Genomic DNA, 14,709 nt, shown 5'->3' with positions numbered 1-14,709 from the left:
CCCACCTGCCTCCTGTGGCAGGGCCGGCTCAGACCCCAGAGTGCTTCTGGCACGTCCAGCCTCACAACTTGCTGTCTACAGGCAGGAAAGAATGTGCCTTCACTTCCACTTAAAGCCTTCTGGGCTCTGTTGCTAGCTCAGAATTGGTCTTCTACCACAATGCTTGGTGCTGGAGACGGCAGCTGCTCGGAGAGAAGCTGTTCCCGTCTCTAGCAGTGGGACTTGCCCTAGCACGCACCGCTTATACCAGAACAGATGAGTCCATGTCAACCCTTTCCTGGGTTCCCTTTGTTCTGCCTCAAACACTCCCAGGGCTGGGGTATCCACGGCAGCGTCCAAGTGCATGCAGCTGTCTCTCATCCCAGTCAGGTCTCTCACACTCCTCCCAACAAGAGGTGGAAGCCTGCCTGGCGTCTCCATAGGGTCAGCCCTGGCTTCCCTGTAAACATCCTTCGTGACAGAAGAGCAGGCAAAGCCTCAAGCACAGGCCCATCCAACCCAAACAGAGCCAGGAAGCGCCTCTCCCCACTCTTCAGACACAGTTTTAGCCAGGGTGCCCACTGCAGTCACGCTAGAGACCTCTGGTGCAAATGGGCAAGACTGGACCCAGCTTTCCAGCTTTCTTCCCCTTCCCATAATTCTTTCTTCCCCTTTCCATAATTTCCCCTGAAAGTGTAAGGTAAGGACATAAGATTTCGTTATCCCCCAATTTCCTGCCTTTGTCCCCTTCTTTCTTAAGTCATAACCTCTGCATTTTACTTGGGCACACAGCTGCCCAGAAGAAAGGCTGGATTTTCCTGCATTCTTTGCACTAGGTGTTGGTCAAGGAACCAAGTTCTTGTCAACAGGATCCAGGTGCAAATGATCTGTGCGGTTTCTGACATGCACCCTGTAAGGGGGGTCATGCTGTTGCCCTCCTTTCCCTCCCCGGGCTGGCTGGAAGCAGACCCAGTGACACGACGATGGGCATTGCCCAACCCTGCGAATGTGGGCAGTGCCTGGGCCCGGAGGCGGGGGGCGGGGGGCAGTGGGCAGCTGCCCAAGATGGAGGAAGCCGAGCCCAACATCATGGAGGCTCATCTTCCCCAAAGCGACTCACCGCCAGGCTATTCGGTGGGAGATAAGCTTTTATAAACTTTCGTGGCCTTTGAGCATATTTATGTCTCGCCTGTTAACAGAAGCATTTAAGGTGGTTTAGAAGTATAATAAACAAAAATATGCATGAGCAAATGGGGGCTGAGAGCAAAGTGGTGGTGAGTCAAATCCAGAGTGTGGTCCGTATCCAGACTGCAGGCTGCAAAACTGCATACCCTTCTAAAGCTGGGCCACAATTCAGCTCAGAGCTTTCTGGCTGCCAGGAGTGCAAGGACACCTGATTGGTGACCTAATTCAAGGTGTCCAGATGCCAGAAACAAATTAGTGTTCTGGAGGATAACTGCTCCTCGTAGAGATAGTAATCCATCTCATGAATCCTCCTTAAAAATATTTTATAGGCGGGGCACGGTGGCTCACGCCTGTAATCCCAACACTTTGAGAGGCCGAGGCAGGCGGATCATGAAGTCAGGAGATCGAGACCATCCTGGCTAACATGGTAAAACTCCGTCTCTACTAAAAATACAAAAAATTAGCCGGGTGTGTGGTGGGCACCTGTAATCTCAGCTGCTCAGGAGGCTGAGGCAGGAGAATGGCGTGAACCCAGGAGGTGGAGCTTGCAGTGAGCTGAGATTGCGCCACTGTACTCCAACCTGGGCAACAGAGTGAGACTCCGTCTCAAAAAAAAAAAAAAAACGAAAAAGTTTTATAATATAATGACTGCTGTCTTATGTGACTTCAACCTAGGGTGGCAAGTTGCACACAGCTGTTTCTTATGACCTTCCCCAGTGTAACTGAACGCACATTAAACCCCCGCCACTACCAGCAGCTCACCAGGGCAGGGAGTGTGTGCATGGGGGGGCAGCACGCTGGATCCAGGGCTCTAGTGCTCTGCTGATCTGACTTCATCCAACTGGGATAGGGTGAGGAGGAAGTGGAATTCACCAGAAGTCTTTCCACGGAGAGCTTTGCATTTACCTAGAACATTCTGATGTGGTGAAGCTGGGACGGTGGGACATTCAGAATCAAAGGCTGGCCACAGACTTGCTCTAGGTAATAAAGGGAAGGAGAATCCTAAGGGAGGTGGAAAAGAGAGGAGGTGGGACCCAGCAAGGGTGGTGCTGGAGGGAGGGAGGGGGAGTAGGACCCTCCGTGGCAGAGTGGAGACCTGTCTTTGGGGAGAATATGGGACTGTGTGATGGAAACTCCCTTCCTTTTCTCCCCTCCAAAATCAGCAGTTCCTCTTTGTTCCATGTTCTTTGTGGGAATGGCCCCTTTTGGGCAAGCTCAAAGAGGAGCTGATTTCTGTAGCTCCAAAGACACAAACAGGAGCAGACTGCAGAGCAAAGCCCGCCACATCTGGCTGGACTGCACATCCATTAGGCATCCTCCACAAAGGCTGCTTCTCCCTCTGCCAACACACAGTGGACATGTGTAGAACCAAGAAACTAATCATTGGTGTCATAAGCTACTGAGAGCTCAGGGCTGTGTTGATGGCTGCAGTGACAGATTCTGGGCATCAGTTATAATGCAGTTATAAAGTTTTGGAGAAACCAAAACAGCAAACAGTAGAGGAAGAGTTAAAACAATGATTCCCAACCTTAACTACCCCAATATCTTCATTCTACCCTCTTTATTTATTTAGACAGTCTCTGTCACTCAGATTGGACTGCGGTGGTGCAGTCTCAGCACACTGCACCCTCCCTCTCCCGGGTTCAAGCGATTCTCCTGCCTCAGCCTCCCGAGTAGGTGGGACTACAGGTGTGCGCCACCACACCTGGCTAATTTTTGTATTTTTAGTAGAGATGGGGTTCACCATGTTGGCCAGGCTGTTCTCAAACTCCTGACCTCAAGTGATCCACCCGCCTTGGCCACCCAAAATGCTGGGATTATGGGTGTGAGCCACCGCACCTGGCCTCATTCTACCCTCTTTAAATCCTCTAATGAAATTCACAGATCATATTACCAACACATTATCTAAATGATATTACTTTAATATAAATGAGAAATAAAGAACAGAAATTTTAAAATAAGATAATTCATGCTTCACCAGGGGATGGTGGGAAAGTTCCAGTTGCTGTCAGGCTCTGGAGCACCAGCTTGAATTCAGATTTTACTCACAGGAAGCTCAGAACCTGGGATTCAATTGCAAAGTAGCTGAGGGCTAATCAGGGCTGTCCTGGGCTGCCAGTGTGCCTTCTGCACTGCCACATGGTCACAAAAGGCTCCAAGCATGGACTTAAAAAATATTGTGAGAAAACATACTTAACATAAAATTTGGCCAGGCACAGTGGCTCATGTCTGTAATCTTGGCACTTTGGGAGGCCGAGGCGGGTGGATTTCTTTGAGCTTAGGAGTTGGAACAACATGGCAAAACCTTGTCTCTACAAAAAAAAAAAAAAAGCCAGGTCATGTCCATCACTCCTGGAGCAGCTATCAGCAGAAGGCAGGGCTTGGCCAGCCCACCACTGGGGCCTGTTCCCAGAGGGCCACCTGCCAGCAGTGGAGGGGAAAATGGAGGCCAGCCCTGGGCTAAGGCTGCTGCCACCAACCTGGAATCCATTTGGGGAAGATGGAGACTGAATGGGAACACCAGGTGGACACTGTGGTGGCAGAGTGACAGTGAGAAACTGGAACAGACATGAGGAAATGTGTGGGCAGGGCCAGGCCTGCCTGGATGCCCATGTCAAGCTCATAGTCAAGCCCTCCCTGTTCCTCAGACCTCCCCTGTGGTCGATCTGGGAGCCTGGAATCATTCCTTCCTTAGAGATTTGTCCCATCAGAGGTTTAGTAACAACAATAAACATAACAGCAGGAAACACTATTGAGCTCATTACATGTGAGGCACCATGCTGAGGACTCTACATGGATCACCTCATGTAATCCTCAAGCCTATGAGGGAGGTGCTGATACTGTCTCATTTTTACAGATGAGAAGACTGAGTCTTAATGACTTCCTCAAGGTCAGCTTGCTTTGAAAATAGTAATCCTCTGTTATGGCAGCTCATTACAAAATACCATGGCCCAGGGGTTTAAACAATACACTTATTTTCTCACAGTTTTGGAGGCTGGAAGTCTGAGGTTAAGGTGCCAGCAGGATTGTGTCTGATGAGGCCTCTCTCCCTGTCTTGCAGATGGCAACCTTCTTGCTGGTGTACTTGTGGAGAGGGAGCTCTCCCCTGCCTCTTTCCCATCTCTTCTAAGGACTCCAGTCCTATTAGATTAGAGCCCCACCTAATAACATCACTGAATCTTTACTATCTCCTGATAAGCCCTATCTCCACATAGAGTCACACTGGGGGCTAGCGATCCAACATATGAATTTGCAGGAACCCAATTCGATCCTAATAGCTCCTAACATTGTATGAGACTTTATTATTTACCAATATATTTTATGTCTATCCTATCTTTAGTTTCCACTGAAAACTGCAGTTCTACCATAGCAGCTCTTTGCCAAGCTACTCACTGCCTAGACTCCAGCCAGGCCTCTGGATTCCTGAACTAGCACTTGCAAGTGCCTCTATGAAAGGGGGAGACAGAGGGGTATGAACTAGTCTACAGGAACTGGTACACACTGCCTGCCACTTACCAAGGTCCCAAGAAATGAATCCTGTGCCCTAGTGTGGTGACTGCCCTTTGGAGCTTGGCTGCAATGCTTGGTTGCCCCTTTTTCTAGAATGCTCCCATTTTCCCTGTACTTTCTCCATGACTGAGGCCAGTTGTTGGTTGCTGTTTGTCATTATACTTTGCCAGTTTATTTTTCATGCATTATAGTTAAGAACAAAATAGTGTCTTGCATCCATGACTCGATGAAAACCAGACAGGCCCACCTCAAAATTTATAGAGCCCAGGGCAAAAGTACAAGTGAGGGTCCACAAACCATATATCTAAATATTTAATGATTATTGTAAGCCTAAAATAAAATTTTAAGTCCCCCAACTAATTGAATGTGTTACAGGTAGTTAGGCATGAGCTGGGCAGGCTAGGGCTCCCCCTTAATCCACTAAAAATGTTGGATGATGGTTCGGCAATTATTGAATTGTCTCTCTAAGAATTATAATTCCACAGCTCCATGGAGAGGCTATTTCCTGATGGCCCACACCTGTTAACAGCAAAATGTTAATTGAATGCAGGCCCCAGGGAGAAGCAACTTCCTGGGCATGCATGTTAAGAGGCAAAACATGGTGAAGTATGATCTTCCAGGGGCACACTCCACTGGAAAAAGGAAGAAGGTCTCAGATGGGCCTGCTTAGTATAACTCCCTAAACACACCATGCATGCTCAGTTCTAAAGGATAAGGAAAGCACTGGGCATGAGGAAAATCCACCCTCAGGGAGGAATCATGGCAAAGAAGCAAGCTTATAAAAGTCCTAGGATCATGGTTAAACATGACCTTCTCTCTTTAACCTTCATGTGCTTGCTTGAGTCTCTTCCAAGCACACCTTCCTTTCATTCCTGTTCTAAGACTTTTTAAATAAACTTCCATTCCTGCTCTGGAACTTGCCTCAGTCTCTTTTTCTGCTCTATGCCCCTCAGTTGAATTCTTTCTTGCGAGGAGGCAAGGACTGAAATTGCTGTGGACCGGCAAAATTTGCTGCCAGTAACTCAGGGTAACTCAGATCTATTTCACGGGTCACAAATGGACCCCTCCTCTTGACCAAGGACCTGAAATTAACCTGAAAAAGTAGTTCAGGCCATGATGGCAAGGAGGAGAGTTGGATGTGCCTCATTATACACCCCTCTGTTTGGAATTAGGCACAGCTGACCAGCATTAACATCAATACAGAGACCTTCAGACTGACAGAGCAGACTCTTTGTAGCAATAAGATACCAACATGACAGATAGCAGGCTGTAAAATAAATCAAAGTATTTTACCCCCAAATGTATTTCTTTGACATATTTTGAAGTGGTCCTGCAAAGCTGTCTCTTGTGTGGAAAATCTACATTCTGTAGAGAATCCCCTTCCCTTTCCAGGTCTTTTTCCTGATCCAGGAGAAAATTAAGAGTCTGACACCTTTTTAAGTCTGATAAGAAACATTTACAATCTATTCTCTCTGAAGCCTGCTACCTGGAGGCTTCATCTGCATAATAAAAACCTTGGCCTCCATAACCCCTATCTTCTTAACCTACACATTCCCTTCTGTTGATTCCAGGTCTTCAGATAAACTTTTTCAACCAATTGCCAGTCAGGACATCTTTGAATTCACCTGTGATCTGGAAGCCTCTCCCTCTACCCCAACCCCTCCTGACCACTTCAAGTTGTCTCTCCTTTCTGGACCTGACCAATGTAAATCTTACATGTGTTGTCTTTTGTTTCCCTAAAGTGTATAAAACCAAGCTGTAGCAAGACCACCTTAGGCACACATTCTCAGGACCTCCTGAGGCTGTGTCATGAGCATGTATTTAACCTTGGCAAAATAAGCTTCTGATTGAGACCTGTCTCAGATACTTTTTGCTCTACGTTATAAATAAAACCAAACAACTGTAAAATGGAGTCTATCTTCTGGCCTTGACAAATGTATAGAGATCTGTGAGGCCAAGTTCAAATGTAGACTTCTTGGACTCCTTGGAGTTCCATGGGGCCCTGTGAGAAGAGACAGCAATGCCCCAACCTGCTTTTGTGGGCGTGTGCTGATCTGGGCACACATCCTAGAAGGGGGATTGAAGCCATTGGAGCTCTCAGGTCCTAGGCAGCTGGAGTACCATGCAGAGGCTCCCAGTGGACATGGCCCTTCACTCCATGACAAGCGGGGGATAAGGGCCGGAAGAGGGCATCTTTGTACCCGTTATTGAGTTGAAGGGTTTGACCTTGACCTAATTTTATCCCTCAAAATTGGCCCTTACAATCTCACATGCCCAACTCTTCCTCAATAGCCACTAGGCCTAGAGGGAGGGTGCTTTTATAGTTTTAGCAGCAGAGCATTTGCAGTGAAACAGGTCTGGGCCCAGTGGGATGCTAAATGAGGAACTCATCTCTGGTCTTCAGAATACCATGATTTTGGTTTCCTTGGAAGTAAAACAAGAAGACAGAAATAACATTTATAGTTTGACAATTATAAGAGTAATTTGTGTGTCAGAACAGAAAAAGGAGCCAATTCAATTAGGGCACCAACTAAAAATATAAAGAAAAATTATAACCTGGTACTCTCTATAGGATTATTGTAGCCAAGAAATAATTCATGATTTAATCTACACTTTAAAAAACAAAAGTTAGGGTCAAAATCTACTACCAAGTGTTACAGTTTTCCTTTAAAACCATTTTTTAGCTCCTATCTTTTCTACTAAAGAGAAATTATAGTAAGACCAATTTCTGTGTAAAGTCAAGTCTAGGCTTATTATACTTGTCCTGATTATTTGCATAAAATCTAGCAAAAATTGATTAGCCATATAGCCTCCTTTTAAGTTGGCTTTGCTGGAACTTTACCTAAAAATATACTATTTTAGTTAAATTCTTGGTAAATTAACCAGTGTCTCCAATTGTTCTGTTTTAAAAGACTTTTTATTGAACTTACACAAATAACTATATTGTCATAAAACCACAATCCGGATTTTGGAGAACCCAGAGAGAAAGGTACATTTGTTTAAAAACATACTTCACTCAAATAAAAAAAAAAAAAAAGATTTTCTTGACCTTCTTTAACTAGAGCAGCATCTTTCAAATGAGACGTCTGTTTACCTTGGAAATACCATTCACAAGCCAAGCAGCACATGAGAGCTGTCTGTCAGGCACTGTGGAATCCAGCAACTCCCCCTAGAGTTAGAATTAGTGCAGTGGCCTCCAGCCCGGGCGACAGAGCGAGACTCCGTCTCAAAAAGAAATCAAAAAACAAAAAAAAAAAAAAGAATTAGTCCTAGGAAAGGGCTCCCTATTTATCAGTATCTCCTCCTTTATTTCCAGGTAGCAAGATTCTATGTAAACCATTTTTATTTTATTATGGAACTCTTTTGGCCATCACATTGTTTCCATTAACATAGGGATAGCTTCAATTAACATTCCAGATTAAGGCAGTAAATGGCCCTCAACTGGAAATTCTCTAGTTTAGTCATTGTCATTGGGAAGTACTCAGTCTTTTGCCATCAGCCCCAGTAAATGTTCCACAAAGGATATGAAGTGGAGAATAGCTTCTACTCTATAGCATGTGGGTTTAGGCAACCTTACCAGTTCCCATTTAGTGCGTCCAGTTTCTCAAAAGAGCAGATTTACATGCCCTTAGTTTTATAGTACTAGAAAGGGGAAACATCCCCCAGTCAAATGCAGTACCGATTTTCATAAGACATTTAGGTAAAAGGTGTTACAACTACCTTACATAAAGTTTGTTTAAACATTTTACATTTCATTATTTTATTAACCTATACGTTTATTTTATTAACCTGTACGTTTAACCTGTCCTGGTCCCAGGAACCTTTTTCTACCCCCAGACCATTTTACCTTTTCTGGTGAAAAAAGGTTTGGGTTCCTAGCGGCAAGTTGCATCTGCAAAACTCATGAGGGATGGCAAATTTGATAAGGCTTCTCAAGTAGTCGTTATGATTCTGTGGGAGGGGCATCCATGTAAAAGGGACCCCCTCAACCCCTAAATTTACCATGACTTGGGTAATAGGCATATTTGGTGGGAGGATATACCAGTTATCCTAAATCCAGTTATATGGCTTGCATATGAAGCATATTAACTGCTTCATCTGAGGTGCTTGTTTCACTTGGTATTTTATACAGAGTTGGGCAGTCCCCTTCTCAGGGCAAACAGACATTATGGTGGCATTTATCTGGTCCACTAGACTAACTGTTCTCTCAGAAATGACCTCTTGTGCATTTGGATCATATATATTCATTAGTGATTGTTCAATAGTGAGCTGTGGGGTGCTGCATCAACCCAAACAAGCTCTTAATTTCTGTAGCATTTAAAATTAAGGATTTTTAAAAAATAAATAAATAAAATAAAATAAAATTAAATAAAATTAAATTAAGGATTTTTTCCTTAAAGTGGTTATTTTTACAATCCACTATAGTAAAGTTTTTTTAAGAAGCTGATGATACAAATCTACAAAATAAAACAATTTCTTTATATTATACCCTCCGGTTTTAAATAGTTTTGCCCTTCCCCCACACTGACTATCTTTTTGGTACCCACAGGTCTGAGTTAACTTTTGTTGCTCTGGCTTAATTGTTCTATTTAGCTTTATCTGTATATATATTTTTCTTAATTCTAAAGCAACTCTTAAGTAGTTTTTTTAATTAGAGAAGAAAAACCTACTTTCCTTTTTTAGCAAAATCAACATCATTGTGTTTTACAAACTTCACCAAAAACGTATTTTATACTCCTATTTTAACTTTTAGTAACTCAAATTTTCCAGTGATAAAAACTGAGGTTTTAACATGACTTTAAGATTTTAAATTACTAGAGTTTTGAGATTAAATTTGCTAAATTAATTTTACTAAAGATTACCAAGATCATGTGAATTAACAGTCATCTGAGCTAGCATCTACCAATCTGATAAGCACTTACATTTTTAAAGTTACTAGGTTAGAGCTCTTTCATGTAGTTTGGTAGTGAAATATCACTTCCACATGACACATATAAAGATAAAGATATAACAGGCATGCAGAATTAAAAGGTCTACAAGATCTAATTTTATTGGCCTGTTTTCAAAAAAAGTTATCTCCCTTCAGATAATTGTGTTAATTATCCTGTAACTATTATGAAGTTACAGGAACCAACAAAAGGTGAAAGAGAGATCTATTATCCAAGGCCTTTTCAAAAGAGAAAGAGCTGAACTTGTGAGATATCAATCTGCAGAATGTCAAAGAGTTATAGAGTTTATAAATTAAAAAGATTAAAAAGAAGTCAATATTTGTAATAAAATATTGTTTTAGCCAATTATTTAGTTTTGTATTAGTGTATTTTTTAAATATCAAAGACTCATCTCTAGAAGGACTACTATAATTTCTTCTTAATCATAGCCAACTGAATTATACAATTTTTTAAAACAAATCCCTTTTTACTAACCTTCTTACAACTTATATAAACCATTCACAACATGCTTAAATTTTCTGTTCTGTCCTAAATATCTCTCTTTCTTGAACAACTTAGTCATTTTATTTTAGGACACAAATTCACTACACAAGATTCTTTCTTACATAAGATCACTTTCCTTTTTGCCTTCTGTACTAAAAATCACCTCTTTATGTCTTATCTTTCTCTATATCTCTTATTTCCTAGTTCCTTTGACCTTGTTTTATACATAACCTTTAAATAAGCTAAATTAGAAAAAGATATCTACTGTTTAAAAAAAAGTTTTCCTGTAATTTTTAAATTGGAAATTACCCAGATACTTAACATTTATTAATAACCTGAGGTCCTAAATTATATGACAAGTTTGTTTACAAACACTTATTCCATTACCATTACCTGATTAATTTATTTGTTTACCTGTATTATTAACAAAACCTGTGACAGTCATTATTTAAATTATTTCCCTGTTAACCATTTTTATAGCTGTGAATTTCAGGTGTTTACTTCAATAACGAACTTATGATTAAATATAACAGTATTTTTACCAATAACTCAAGATTTAGCTGTTTCCATTAAACCAACAATATTCCATGCCTAATTTATCAAAAATTATAAAAGCAAAGATCATTCTGTCTTGGGCTTGGTTTTACAGTTTCATAACCCTATGGCTAATCTTATACTATTCTGAAGGAATAAGCATGAAGCCACTTGATCAATAAATGTAAACAAAAATACTAACAATTCTTAGAACATTTCTGATTTTTTTACCAATGATTTTAAAGACAGCTTATTTATTAAATATTTCACTTGTCATGTGAACTTAAAAGCATTTGATTAGCATTTTTTGATAAAGTGTTTAAGTGCTTTTGTTTTTACTTAAACTAAGTAGAGCTCTTTTACATATTTTTAGTAATGAAAAATTGTGTACACAACACATAAACACATAGAATATTAGGCATGGCAATAGAAGTACATCTTATACATTTGTAAGACCTCTTTTTTCCTTAGACTTTTATTTTTTTTTTTTCTTTTTCTTTTGAGACAGAGTCTCAGTCGGTCGCCCAGGCTGGAGTGCAGTGGCATAATCTCAGCTCACTGCAAGCTCCGCCTCCTGGGTTCATGCCATTCTCCTGGCTCAGCCTCCCAAGTAGCTGGGACTACTGGTGCCTGCCACCTTGCCCGGCTAATTTTTTGTATTTTTAGTAGAGATGGGGTTTCACCGTGTTAGCCAGGATGATCTCCATCTCCTGACCTTGTGATCCGCCTGCCTTGGCCTCCTAAAGTGCTGGGATTACAGGCGTGAGCCACCGCACCCAGCTTTCCTGAGACTTTTAAATTCATGATAGCCTGTTTCATCACCCTATGCAGTTGTCAGCTAAATAGTCCTACATTTGCATATTAAAGGAAAGAACTCTTAGGTGAAAAACAGATAGCAAAATTTGCATCTCAAAGTACCAAGAGACAGTTTGGTGTGCTAGAGGGAAATTAAAATGGATTTAATCTGCCAATTAAACAAAATTATAGAAGTCTATTATAAAATCCTTTTAAATACACACACACACACACACACACATCCTATAGCTTTTACTTCAGAACTTTAGCCATGAGATAAATACAAATTCACCAGCTTGCAAAAAAAAAGAAAACAGAAAAAAAGAAAAAAACGTTAGATCCAAACAGTGGTTTTTATCTCAGCAGAAAAGTAAAAGCAGATTTAAAGCAGGCAGAAAATACAGAGAAGAGTACTTAGGAACTCTATGGTGTACAGGTCAACCTTAGGGCTCTTTTCCTTAATGTAAATGTGCACAAGGATCATTTTATTTCCATTTTACATAATATCTGGCAAGTAGAGGCACCATAAAACCAACAGAGTGCCCAAAATGGGATCATTCTCCTTGTTTTCTCCTCATTCTTAGAATACTTGTTTCCCACTTTTTTTTTTTTTTCTTAAAAGTAGGAACTTAGCTGTGGCCTATGGTTTTTGTGTGGTGGATCAATGTGTGCTGCTTGTGGGTAGGACTCCACTGTGTGTCACCACTGAGTCGTTTCCACCCTTTTACATGTCTCAGTTTCTCTCTCCAGAGGTGTATTACCTTTGAGAGGGCTCAAAAGGATGAGTGATCAGTCCTTATATGCATTCCTGGACAAACTATTTTTAAAATTAATTTTTGTTGGGGATTTCCCCGTAGGGCTGCTGCATGTCATAGGATATCAACCCCCCAGATACTCCCACAAGGCCCCAGTCACCCAGGAGCAACTTTTGACTGGGAGGAGCAAATGCCTTTTCTCTTCCGAGCTTAGAAAACTCAGTCTCTCATTTACCTATGAAAACAACAGTTCAATTCGTCACACAAATGCGCAGACAAGCCGAATCAAGATTAATTTTGGGAGAAAAAGCAATAAAGAAAACCCTTTAGAATGTGTCTCTGAACTAGAATTAGAATCCTTAAACAACAACTTCCTAGGAGAAAAACCAGCTCACACTAAACCAAGGACTGTCAACCAGAGAGATCTGGGGCTCAGGTGGACTTACCAGTTCCAGCGGGGGAGAAGCTAGAAGTCTGGGAGGCTTCAATGGGCCCCACTGGTATCTTAGCTCCGAGTTCAGGCAACTCCTTTGGGGTCCTGAGTCTTCTCTGAGGCCCCACGTTGGGTGCCAAATTATTGTTGATGAAAAGAGTCAAACTCTGTAAAATATTTGAAGAGATTTATTGTGAGCCAAATATGAGTGACCACAGCCAGTGACACAGCCCTCAGGAGGTCCTGAGAACATGTGCTCAAGGAGGTCGGGGTGCAGCTTGGTTTAATACATTTTAAGGAGGCATGAGACTTCAAGTTAAGTTCATTTAAGAAATAAATTTGTTTGATCCAGAAAGGCAGGAAAACTCAAAGAGAGGGAGGGTGGTTCTAGGCTATAGGTCAATTTAAACATTTTCTGGTTGACAATTGGTTGAGTTTGTCCAAAGACCTGGAATTAAAGAATGTCTTGGTTAAGAGGTTGTGGAGACTAATGTTTTATCATGCAGATGAAGCATCTGGATATGGTAGGAGGCTTCAGAGAGGAGACTGTAAAATGTTTCTTATCAGATGTAAAGTCTGTGTTGATGTTAATGCAGGAGGATAATGAGGCATGTTTGGCCTCTACTTCCCCTTATGGCCGGAACCAGTCTTTCAGGTTAAAAGCCCTGGCTGAGAAGGAAGTCCATTTGGATGATTTGGTGGTTGGGGGCGGGGGGTGCCTTAGAATTATTTTTTGGTTTACCAAGTCTTGTGAACCATCAAGCCTCCCTCAGGCCCAGACTGGGAATTGCCAATTTTGTTAGGTGTGGTGGTAATACTATGGGAATGTTTAAAAAATAGGCCTTATTGTTAAACATACTCGAGTAAAGAATTTATCTACTGGGATGCTTTAAAATTAGTCTGGAAAAAAGGAAAACGAAAGGCACGTCTGGGACGAAGCACAGACTTTTTGCTGTTGTTGTGTGTCCGGAATTGGTGGGCTCTTGGTCTCCCTGACTTCAAGAATGACGCTACAGGACCCTCGCGGTGAGTGTTAACAGTTCTTAAAGATGGTGTGTCCAGAGTTTGTTCCTTCTTCCCAGTGTGTTCGTGGTCTCCCTGGCTTCAGAAGCGAAGCTGCAGACCTTCACAGTGAGTGTTACAACTTATAAAGACAGCATGGACTCAAAGAGTAAGCACCAACAAAATTTATTGCAAAGAGCAAAACAATAAAGCTCCCACAGTGTGGAAGGTAACCCTAGTAGGTTGCCGTTGGCTGGGGCAGCCTGCTTTAATTCCCTTATCTGACCCCACCCACATCCTGCTGATTGGTCCATTTTACAGAGAGCTGATTGGTCCGTTTTCACAGAGCGCTGATTGGTGGGTTTACAATCCTTGAGCTAGACACAGAGTGCTAGAAAAGTTTTCCAAGTCCTCACTAGGTTAGCTAGACACAGAGTTAGCTAGACACAGAGTACCGATTGGTGTACTTACAAACCTTGAGCTAGACAAAGAGTACTGATTGGTGTATTTACAAACCCTGAGCTAGACACAGAGTGCTGACTGGTGTATTTAGGATCCTCTAGGTAGACATAAAAGTTCAAGTCCCCACCAGATTAGCTAGATACAGAGTGCTAATTAGTGCACATACAATACTCCAGCTAGATTTAAAAGTTCTCCAAGTCCCCACCAGACTCAGAAGCCAAGCCGGCTTCACCCAGTGGATCTCACACCGGGGCTGCAGGTGGAGCTGCCCATCAGTACCTAGCTGTCCACCCGCACTCCTCAACTCCTGAGCAGTAGACCGGACCGGGCGGCGCCCCCGGGGCGGCTCGGGCAGCGGTGGAGCCCACTGCGTGGGGGGCGGTTTCGGGCATGGCGGGCTGCAGGTCCCGAGCCCTGCCCCGCGGGGAGGCAGCTAAACCCGGCGAGAATTTGAGTGCAGCGCGGAGGGGCCGGCACTGCTGGGGGAGCCGGCGCAACCTCCGGAGCTGCTGGCCCGGGTACAAAGCCCCTCACTGCCCTGGGCCGGCGGCGCCGGCCGGCCGCTACGTGTGCGGAGCCCGCCGAACCCGCGCCCGCCGGAACTCGCGCTGGCCCGCGAGCA

At 42.9% G+C, this 14,709-nt stretch overlaps 1 protein-coding gene across 1 annotated transcript in view; it reads left to right on the top strand.

Annotated features, from left to right (window-relative positions):
• The first annotated feature begins 542 nt into the window (after positions 1–542).
• Positions 543–14,709, top strand: part of SLC41A3 (solute carrier family 41 member 3) — a 93,172-nt gene continuing 79,005 nt past the window's right edge. Inside the window, exon 1 of the mRNA XM_025375413.1 lies at positions 543–679. The gene's annotated coding sequence lies outside the window, so the exon portion shown is untranslated. The remainder of the gene's footprint in view (positions 680–14,709) is intronic.

This window comes from Theropithecus gelada, chromosome 2, assembly GCF_003255815.1.
Source record: "Theropithecus gelada isolate Dixy chromosome 2, Tgel_1.0, whole genome shotgun sequence".
Classification (NCBI taxonomy): domain Eukaryota; kingdom Metazoa; phylum Chordata; class Mammalia; order Primates; family Cercopithecidae; genus Theropithecus; species Theropithecus gelada.
Note: the sequence above shows the minus strand (reverse complement) of the source record. Positions and strands in the feature narration are given on the sequence as shown.